We start from the raw sequence: 11,203 nt of genomic DNA on the forward strand, positions 1-11,203 counted from the left end.
TTTTAAAAACTGACAGCCTATCTAGAGCACAGTAATAAAAGCTCTTTCTGTAATACAGCCTCTTTTATTTCACTGCTTTATCAGAGCAGCTTGTGCTGTCCAATCCAATCCAGTGAAAGTGAACCATAATCCAAAAAAAGGAATAAAACTGTACAATTTAACCTTTGTCTGTATACTCTCATACCACACAGCTGTTCTCCACAGTCCCTGATCACAGATACTGGGAAATCCAGTTAACAACAGATGCACTTCATTTGTGGCGGAGTCTATTACCTATTTAGCTTTTGTTGCTTTTATCAGCATATACGCTGTGTCTCGTCGCCTCCTGCTTCTCCTTTCACCTCCAATCACATCAGACAAAGCCGGATGATGAGGAGCACTTCACACCAAACAAATAAGACAGTCACATGTGGAGACAGTTTTTCCCTTTGGTGTGTGTGTGGCTGTGTGTTTGCCTTTGTGATTTTATAGTCTGTAAAAGCAGCATAGGCAAATACGTATGTTAAGAGGTTATATGCTCTTCCTGTTATTTACACAATCACTCAAAGGAAGTTAAATTGGAATGCAGCTTTGCTTTCTGAAGCTAACAAAATATACATTTTGAACATTTTTTACATACATGTCTCAGTAGGTTACTAGTCAAGGAAAATAAATTGTGGCTAGTTTTCTGTCAAATGATTTTGGTGAGAGGAAAATCAGAATGAAACTAAACCACAGGATATTAACTGAAGTAGTAAACGCAGACCCAAGAGAGAAGGATACGGTGAAATATGTTACATTAGCCACCCCAGTGCAATCAAGGCTATCAGTATGAGTCAATCATAATTTTCAATTCGATAACACAAACCCTGAGCAGCCATTAAAAAAAGTACAGCCATACACAGCATTGTCACTAATTGTCAAACACTTAATAACTTACATACTTTAAAGGACTGGTATCGGCTAAAATAGAGCAGATCAAAACCTGACTCTGGGCCTTCCATCCTTTCCAGTGTTTTTGTCTAGTAATTCTTGTTGCTCTTAAAGTATTCAGACCATTACCACACATTTTTGGATAAGTAAGTTAATAAAAATTATACTGTCACATTATATAGGATGCAAAGTGTTACTAGCTAAATAATTACTAGGTAGTAGTTACTAGGTAAATAAGTATCAGATGACACTCAGAGTGGCAGATGCTACATATTAAAGGAATTATACACAGCTAAAAATCCTGGATGGGGACACACTTATCAACAACATTACAACATGTCTTTTTCTTCCACACAGCTTAATGGAGACTAGTGTTTTACTATGAGCCTCATGTTGTAGTGTCTCTGTTCATCACCTGTGATGTAAAGCCCCCCCACACATGCACACACACACCTGCCTTCCCAGGCAGCTGACAGCGCTATCAGCCCAACACTCAGTCACAAGGAGCGTAGACAGTAGAGGAGGATGTACTAACGTCTGTTTCAGAAGTTGTTTTGCTGACAGTCAGCACTGGAGCTGAGAGAATCGGAGCATCCAGCAGACACGAGCTGCGCCGCCCTGTGTTATGCTGTCCGGCATTGCCCTGTCCTCTGTTTCCATCACCTGTCTCTATGTCCATCACAGTTAGTTATATGGTTCAGTCCATCTGAGACAAGACTCAGACACTGTAAAGTGTTCAGCCTCCCATGCTGTTGCTTCTGTACTGCTCAGTATACAACAATGTAATCTTAAATTTTATGGCTGATTGTAGTGTTCGTTTCGGAGATTTTAGTTATTCCTGTTTCTGTAACAGCTGCAGTGTGAATTTAAAATGTGACGGTGTTGGCAGTGACTTATCACAGTAACCGACCAGACTTTACAGGAATGGCCCAAGGACAATTTAATCTTTTGACTAATAAATCTTGACCACTTGTACACTTGAAAGGTGCTTGTAACAGTTTCAGTCCTTTGTAAAGGAGGACAAGTGTAGTCAGCTTCAAGCAACTACTGTTAAAATGGATTCAAAAACACTCTTGCAGCACAATCTCTGCTATTGATCCAAACAAGCCCTTCACACCATATTGAAATACACTACCCGTGTGTTGCACTACTACTTCATCATATCTCTGAAACTGAGTATTTACTACTTTTATGGCTAGGTGGTTGTTGTTTTCAGCCTACTGAGCAAATCGATCAGAGGTGAATTGATGGAGAGGTGAAATATCATTGGAGGACATGTTGATTCTCGCGATAACTGTTATTCTGAAAAGTTAGTGTCCAAGTATAACACTTGGTTTCAAAATTAAAGCAGTTGGTCTCATCAGTTACCAAAAACTGAGTGTTGTAAAAAGAAAAAGTGATGGAACATAGTGATAAACATCCTTCTGTGCTAAATTAACATGCTGGGGAGGAATTCAAATAATCAAATTTCTCTGTTTCGGTATTTGTACTATTGACAGTCAAATGTGGGTTTGAAATGATCAATACATTCTGGTTTTATTTCTTTTAAACAGCACAGCGTAATGCTGTGTAAATGGAATTATACTTCAAAGATATATATTTGTTCTAGAGAATTCCTTTAAGGAAGAACTAATCAGTATCTTTATTAGCAGGACTAATCTAATCACAGTCAAGATATCAGCCTGATTATGATTAGATGCAACTTCTTTAAATGTGTGTGTGAACAACATATTATCTCTTTGTGTGGAGTTATTATTACCTACTCTACTCTGTATCTACTCTGAAATGGGAACCTCTAGGTTTTTTTTTCTATTTTTATGTCAGTAAAAAAAAATACAAAGTTGATTTGAAATTACTCTACAAGGTTTTTGAGTATTTGGTGAGTTTTTCAGTTTTTCCTTGATATTGATAACCAGGCAAGTAGACTCACCATGCCATTATTTTCTTATTGCAATTACAAATCAAAATTGAAATTTCAATTAAAATAAACACATTTATTACTTTTAATATTTAATATGTTGCGCTTGTACTATATACAATCAAATGTAAGTTTGAAATGATTTATGATTTATTAACTTTTTTGAACATAGGGTTATACTGCATATTTGCTAGAGAGTGGCACTCATCAACATAATTATAATAATAACAGGAACAGGAAATATTCTTTCTATATGCTTCCACACTTCATTCCCATGAGAGTTCATCCTGTATATGCGCAAATAAGGTGTTCTGACACATTTCATATAGCAACTTTATAAGGTGGTAATATCCCAGATGATGTCTCCACACCTTCTTTAGGTTTTTCTAGAACATAATATAAACAAATATAAATAAGCTGTAGGTAATGTAATTACAAGTGTAGTCCCACTAGCACTGAAATAAAGCAACAGTTTCAGCAAAGCTGTTAGTTTCACAGCAGGCCCCGAAATTCCAGTTGTGACACTTGGTGGCAGCATGCTGCCCTCCGAGCTTAAAATTTCTCCACTTGAGTAGTGGTCTGGATGTGTCAGTGTGAAAACAGCCTTGGAACTGTGGTCTGCCTTGGCAAAGCTCCAGAGTGGGATTATACATTGTTCTCATCATGTAGCCGAACTCCCCCCCTTCACTGCTAATTCTCTGCAATGCATTTTGATTTTCAACAAAGTTCTCCTGGTGTTACTTCAGGTTAGCGATCAGACACTAATTAGATAGCTTGCAAGGATCAAAAAACAGCCTCTCGTCTAATTTCAGTCAAAATGCTAAAGCAGTCTAGAGAATTTCGACATGCTTCCACTTCTTTTCATTCTTTGTGACCCGGCTTTGATGAGCAGTGATCTACTGTATTTGCAAACACTCCACACTGGGCCTGCAGAGCTGTAATTGGAGGAGCTGTCAAGCTAGTCGTGAGGAAGGCTGAAGTTGTCTTCAAACAACAATTTAGCAGCTCTCTCCCAGACAGATGCAGCTGAACACCTGTCATAGGAAAACTGTTCAATTGATGTGAACGCTTTCTGCAGCGTGTTAAAAGCTGCTGCTATTCACATGCATGCCGACTGGGTCTGCGGCTGCCTGCAGGAGATACCTATAACTGTTGTGATGGTCTTACATCACAGCCATGAAAATAAAACTGATCCCCATGTGATTATACACACATGTAGTGTAGATGTCTCCAGGTACAGTAGGTCCCTTTTTGACCCTCTGCCCGGGACCAGGACGTGGTTTCCGCTAATGATCAAAAAAATATTATAATAATACACACACCTTCACTACAGCCAGACTTGTGCTACTTAATCCCCCTAATGGACGTGACAATGCACCTGGACTGAATCAGTGTTATCACCTTCTACAAACACGCACACAGAGCACAAAGACCATTGTCAGGGCAGTTGTGGGCCGTCAACATAATTAGCACACAGAGCAGTTTCAGAGCTTCATTAGCATCAAGAGCTGGTCTAATTAATTGTGTGTGAGTGGCTGCTCTTTCAGATTACATCATGTCCTTTGTGTTTTTAAAAAGACTTTTCATTCCAACTGATATCTGATAACATTTATGGTTGTTCTGGCAGTAGCACTGTCAGATGACTGCAAACAGTAAGTGATCAAGCAGCTCAGCTCTTCTGAACTGGGTTCTTACACTTGAAAGCTTGTGGGAAGTGGCTCTCTTTTACTATTCATGCACTCGTACTTTCCTTCCCTTTTCACTGAATACAATGCACTGGAAGCTAAATGTGGCTGGGTGAAACTGTTTGGCGGTTCAGGGCACCTTCTGTTCTTTGTGCATTCACCCTGTCAATGACCTGACCCAAGGTTTGTTGGGTATTAAATGGTTTTCATGTGCTTCAGTTGAAAGAACATAATTTTATTTAGCAATAACCACAATATGTCTTAGTTGATATTGTAATTAAATGGCAAGCGATCCAAATAAATGTGCAGTTAACCAAATGAGCACTTAACAGAAAAACCTGGGATATTTCTGGATTCTCATTGTTGGTGCCCATTTTGCTCCAGCAGTGATGTTGAAGTGTTACCATTAGGGTCTCCCTGTTATATCTCACATTGTTAATGTTTTACCACCAACTGTTTCGCCCACAAGCGTCGTGTAGAACATTCACAGGCTGCAGCGCTATGTGAAGCTACATCAATATGAACATGTAATATACCAAAATATACATGAACACTGCTGAAAAATAAACAGAGGACATAAAAATAATCCAAAGCACAGTGGAGGGCAAGACAGAGTATTCAAGTGAAAATTCTTTGTATTGTTGAAAAATAAATAAATAAATAAATTAGCCATGATTCAATGTTGTAGGGTAACAAAAGGTAAAATGTGGCCCAACAATAGGATAAATTCTTGAAAACTGTATTACAAGGCTCTCACTATCATAAGCAATACAGTTATTTTCAATTCATTATGGAACACTATTCAAGGTTGTGTAGGTTTTCATCACACAAGGAAGAATATTTGAAAAATTTTGCCACACAATGCCCACCAGCATCTTCTGCCAGACCTCATCAATACCAAGCCCTCCATCTCACGTATTGATGTTCCACATAAAATATTGGCACATTCTGTTTAAACATGAAAGCAAACTAAAAACACAAATCCTCTGGTAATGACAAGCTAATAAAAGACATATTAGAGTGCAAATTGAGAATTAAGTCATTCCTAAATATGTCTCATCTGAACAAGCCCCAAAAATCCCAGGTTTTTATCAGTCTGGCTGGGAAACCCTCTTCCCCTTGTGGAAAGTCGCCGGCTGATAAAATTAAGGTCATCAGATCCATGTACTTTCTTATCCTGTCCTTACACTGGTCATCAGAGCCACTTTGGGCTGATCTTAAGTTCTTAAGATAACAGTGACATCATTTTACTGTTCAGGGCCTAAAAAAAAAAAAGTAAATGTATTGAACAAAAGCTCATTACATTTAAAATGTGAATGTAAAGACTCAAGCTGGCATCCTTACACTTAATAGCGTTCTCCAACCTTTTAGTGCGATTGTATAAAACCATCTTTTTTCCAGTTGTGCACCTTTACTTGATGATTTTAATGTCCTCCCTGAATAACTAGAAACAAATTGCAGAAAACACGTATGTTTCCATCCAAACCGAAGCTGCCGTGAGTCAGGTTAATAAACATTAGCCCTGCTTCCAGGCCCTAATTTAGAGTGACACACTAAAATACGTGTTCATTCAGGCTTTTCTGGTCATTTCAGGAGCATTGCTATACTTAGATCCATCCTGAGTTTCAGCCATACAGAAGATTACATGCTTTTATCTCTTCTCACCTTAACTGCTGCGGCGCCCTGTTTGTTTGCCTTAACCAAAAAGAGAACGCCTCCAGTGTGGCAGGAGTGCTGAAGCAAGGCTTTTACCTACAACAAAGACAAGGGCCAGATATCTCTTTGCCGATTTTTGTAGTGATCATGTGCAAATGCTTTCCTGGCTTGGCTCCGGGTTATTTCTCTGAACTTTTGATGACTTAACAGACTACATTCTGCATGACTGACCTCGCTGTGTCCAGGCTAAAGACTAAAGGTGACTGAGCTTTTGCCAGCATGACGCTGGGACTTTAAAAAATTGGCAGTCTCTTTATTCCTTCATAAATCACTTCCTTTCCCTTAAAACCTTGGAAGAATCTTTTTTTTTGCTATGTGAGTTACATGTATGCGTCTTTATTTTGTCCTCCCACTTTCTTTTTCGTTTTCTGTACTTTGATTTTTATCCATCTGCAATTGAAGTAAAAATGTAAAAACTACCACTGCATCTCACTATCATCTAGTGAACTTTGATTTTAAGCACTGGCTGTGTTGATTGTGCTCCACATTATTTTTTTTGCATCTTTCAAACTACACCCCAGCTTTTTGAAAAAGAACTTGCAATTTGGAATGTTTGGAGGTGCTGATTATTAATTTGTCCACATTGAGGCATGTACCTCCAACGTGGTGCATGTAGCAATCAGCTTTAGATTAAAGACAGTTAATGTTAGGGTCAGGACCACCCTGCTGTTTGCTAAGCTCTGAAAACAAGGTCCACTATTGTACTTTGGATGGTTGACCAATAATACATCCTGGTACATGCAGGCACTGTGGGACACGCTTTGTTAGCCACTGTCAGTCACCTAAGTGGTTGTACTTATGGACTACTCACATCACTTACAAAACAATCCAAAATCAGTGGTAAAAGTACGTGTACGTTAAGGGCAACATCGGTGACTTCATGACTCTAATTTGGGGAGTACATGTTTATAAAGCATAAAACTGCAGTCTGCCAGAGGGTCTCAGCTTCTAGCTGAAAAGGTTTCCAAATGACATCATCTGGTTACTTATGCCATGAGGGTTGTACTCCTGGTCAACCTAGTCCTCCAGAACTCATGCAAATGACATCATCTGATCTGCTAAACATGAAAAACCACTCTGGATGATGTCATCTGGAGGAGTTTTTCAGCTAGAAGCAGAGAGATATTTTAAAACAGAAATCCAAAGGGAAGTAGAAAATTGGTTACTTTAGTACTTTGAGCCATTTCTATTTGAGTATTTCCATTTTCTGCTACTTCATAGTTAAACTATTTACCATTTACTAATTTTTTTAAATGCAAATATTATACTTTTACTACACTACATTTATTTGACAACTGTAGTTACAAGTTACTTTGATAACAAGGTCCACTAATAGATTCAGATTTCATTCCAGATTCTGTCATTGCTCACTGGTATAAAATGGCCAAGCTACAGAGCAGGACATAAAGTAATTAATGGTATAATTGTTAGAAACAACATTAAAGTGAATAACATCTTAATGCATCAATAATTCTAAAGTGAGTCATTCTGTAAAGAGTACTTTTGCTTTTCGTACTTCAGTTATTTCTTAAAATAACTATTGTACATTTAACTTTTATTTGTTAATAGAGTATGTCTAGATTTTGGTACTGCTACTTTTACCTAATTAACTCATCGTACTACATCATTTATCACTGATTAACCCTCCTTCAGAAAGACCATCCGGAAGATGTAGGGTTGAGACTTTTCACAAATTGGCAGCATCTTCTGGGAAATTGAAAACTAATTACTAATACTGATTCACAGTTACTTGGCAAACATAGAGAATAACACATAAACTAATTCTTAGTCTTTGCTCAGGCTGACAGTTGCAATAAACTCATTATGTGCCGACCAGCTTCATTTGGCTCTGACTCTTTGTAAAATTTAAGTGGTGGTTCGTTGGCTGCATGGAGGTCATCTGAGTCAGTGAGGAATGTCTAAAGGGGGCCTGACTCAAGCAACGTAATAGGGATGATGGATGCCAGTGCTGAGTGCATTTCTAAGGCACTTCCATGCATGCTGGGAAACCCCGCAATTCCAACAAAGAATTAATCGAGCGGTGTCATCAAAAGGTCTGAATTACCAGCCAGTGGTCTGGTAATGCTTTCCACAGATTAATTGCCAAGATTTAGGAATTACATCTCACTATATGTAAATATCTAACTTCAATTTGTTTCCTTTTTATACAGGGAACAGGCCACATGACTTAGCAAATGACTTCCCCGACCAGTTGTGGATGTTTTTGCATCACTTAGACATTTCGTAACAAAATGTAACAAAATAGTTTCTTTTTGTAAATTATGATTATGCATCTTCCGAGTTATCCTTTTGTAAACATTTGTGATCCAACCTGCTACATCCTGCTTTTAAACGTTCTGACTTAAATACATCTCTAAGTATTTATTGGTATTCTTTCAGTTGAGAGTGTGATGCTGACTAAATGCTGCATTTACAGACTTTTCCACTATACCAAAAGATGGAATATATTCCAAATGTATGGTCACAAAAAAAAAACAAAAAAAAAAACAGTTGTCACGTTACTCATGCAAACGTACTGAACTGTCATGTATCTGCTTTTAAACAGGCCACAAACTAATACATACCTAAATAAAATACACTTTAGAATATATTTGTTTAATACTCAACACTTTTGCCACAGCTGCCCAGATGTTGCAAACCCCACCCATCTGCGTGTCCAAATCCAACAGTGAACGGCCTGATCTGATGCCACAGTTTGACCCAAAGCTGATGCTACGACTGTTCAAGCTGAGGGAACACACACACACACACACACACACACACACACACACACACACACACACACACACACACACACACACACACACAGCACACAGCTCTGTCTAACCCAGTCTGACAGAAAATCGCATTAGCAGACACTCAATGCAGCAAGTCAACACAGCATATACGATATGAGAATAAAATTTGTAACACAAGGTGAAGCAGGAAGGCAATGGGTTATTTTTTACCAAGTGGGTTTAGAAAAATGTGTTTGATATTTCATTTGACTCATGATTCAGAAGATGCAAGTACTGTAAAATAAAGCAAAAATGTGCAGCTTTTTATCTTTTAATTAGATACTAACTTCACGATGCAAGGAGCAAGATGGAGTCAAGAGACACGAAAAATACAAGATCAGCATCACTCCAATCTGCCACAGTGTGTCTGAAGAAACAACAACGACGGGACACAGTGCTGCTAATGCTGAAGCTTTTTTTTTCAGTCAAATCTTAAATATTATCCGAGCCACAGAGTTTCCCTAAGTCATCACACATCCACGTTTTCAAAAAGTCACTATTATATTAGACACAATATTTAGAAGGGGAAAAAAAAAATCACATCTGACAAGAAAAAAAACAAAAACACTAATTTTAAAGTTTTGCTTTCCTCCTCGGTTACGGCTCTATTGCAGGTCTTTTCTTAAGGCTCTTTTTCAAATAAAAGCTCCTAAACCCACAAAGCCTATGCACCTGTTCCCGCATATAAACAACAAATTGAAGTTGGCGTCTGGCTCGCGAGACGGCAACGGTAACCGTGCACATCCACAACGAGGAGGTCCGCGGCTGTTAACTTGTGCCACCGGAGGAAAAGCGCATCGAGCGTAGTTTACAGACAGACTGGAAAACACGGACTTATCCGCTTGTGGGAAAAACTTATACTGAAATAAAGTTGATAACTAGCTCACTGAACAATTCCTTCTACTTTTACCATCAAATAAGAAGCGAACTCCACACACACACACCTCCTGTCAAAGGCTGCTCATCACTCCATTTAACGCTCCAACAAGAAAAGCGTCTCCAAACTGGCAGCACTCCGACTCCATGAAAACTAACATAAAAACAATGTGCGTGAGCGCATGGACGTGTGAGCAGTAGTCCGCTGTGGTGTGAAGCCGCTGTGGGGACAGTTCCCGGCGGCGTCGAGCTGTGCCACTTACCGCTGTGCGCCGAGGATGGAGCCTCAAACAGGAACAAGCGGCAGTGAAAGCCAGCGGAGACGGACTGCTGCTAGCTCGCTCTGTCCCCTCTCTCCCGTCCTCACCCTGCCTCCGCTGCTCTCTCCCTCTCTCTCTCCTTGCTCTACCAACCCCTCAGACCACAGCCCCCTCTCCTCCTGCCCCCTTTTCACCAAATCAACAAATTGAAGAGTTGAAATGGCTGCTGATTGGTCATTACTGTGCCGCCGGCGATTAAAGGGACACGTGTGCGCGCACGCGCACGCACACATACACACACAGACACGTGAGTTCAGTCTTCATCCCAGCGCCCCCAAGACACATTTCAATCAGCTTTTATATATATATATATATATATATATATATATATAATATCCCCCCCCCTTTTTAAAGAAAGGAGAACTCTGGGTTATTTGAAGGCCCTTCAGCGACGGAACCACACAAGATGACGGTCTTGTTTCCTCTTGGGCCTGTGAAGAAGCTGGCAGACCACAGCCTGCAGGTGTCAGGTGTACTAATTCTAAAAGTGGCACAGCGTTGCAATATTTTAGATTAGATTTTTGTCCTCCCTGTTTATTGCAGTCCACACTTTCAAATATCATCTGTTGATATTCTGAAACTTCAAGATGCACAAATCATTTTTTTCTTTTATATTAACAGTGGATCAGGTGTGGATATGCAGCTTCTTCTAAAAGAGGTGCTGCACAAACCCACAGTAACAGTGGCAAGAAAAAGTAGAATGGTGAATGTTTTGCACTTATACAGCACTTTTCTACCTATTGCTACTCAAAGCACTTTCCACTGCTTCTCATGGACCCATTCACACACAATCACCACTCTCACAGCGATGGGGGAGCTGCTATTTAGTTGGCCAACGCTCACCAGGACCAACTAAGTTGGGTTCAGTGTCTTGCTCAAGGACACTTCGACATGTGACAGGAGAAGCCAGGGACCGAACCAACAGCCGTGGGATTGGTAGACGGCTGCTCCCGCCTCCTGCGTTACATTCGCCCCCCA

General features: G+C 39.6%; 1 protein-coding gene across 5 annotated transcripts in view; it reads right to left on the bottom strand.

Moving 5' to 3' along the window:
* cdh6 (cadherin 6) overlaps window positions 1-10,324 on the bottom strand; it is an 80,843-nt gene extending 70,519 nt beyond the window's left edge. For 3 of the 5 annotated variants that reach the window (XM_067474908.1, XM_067474913.1, XM_067474912.1), the window contains exon 1: window positions 10,169-10,324. The gene's annotated coding sequence lies outside the window, so the exon portion shown is untranslated. Of the gene's footprint in view, window positions 1-8,859; window positions 8,879-9,973; window positions 10,102-10,168 lie in introns of those variants that run through there. The other 2 variants (XM_067474909.1, XM_067474911.1) reach the window with 2 other exon arrangements.
* Window positions 10,325-11,203: the final 879 nt, after the last annotated feature.

This window comes from Channa argus, chromosome 14, assembly GCF_033026475.1.
Source record: "Channa argus isolate prfri chromosome 14, Channa argus male v1.0, whole genome shotgun sequence".
Lineage (NCBI taxonomy): Eukaryota > Metazoa > Chordata > Actinopteri > Anabantiformes > Channidae > Channa > Channa argus.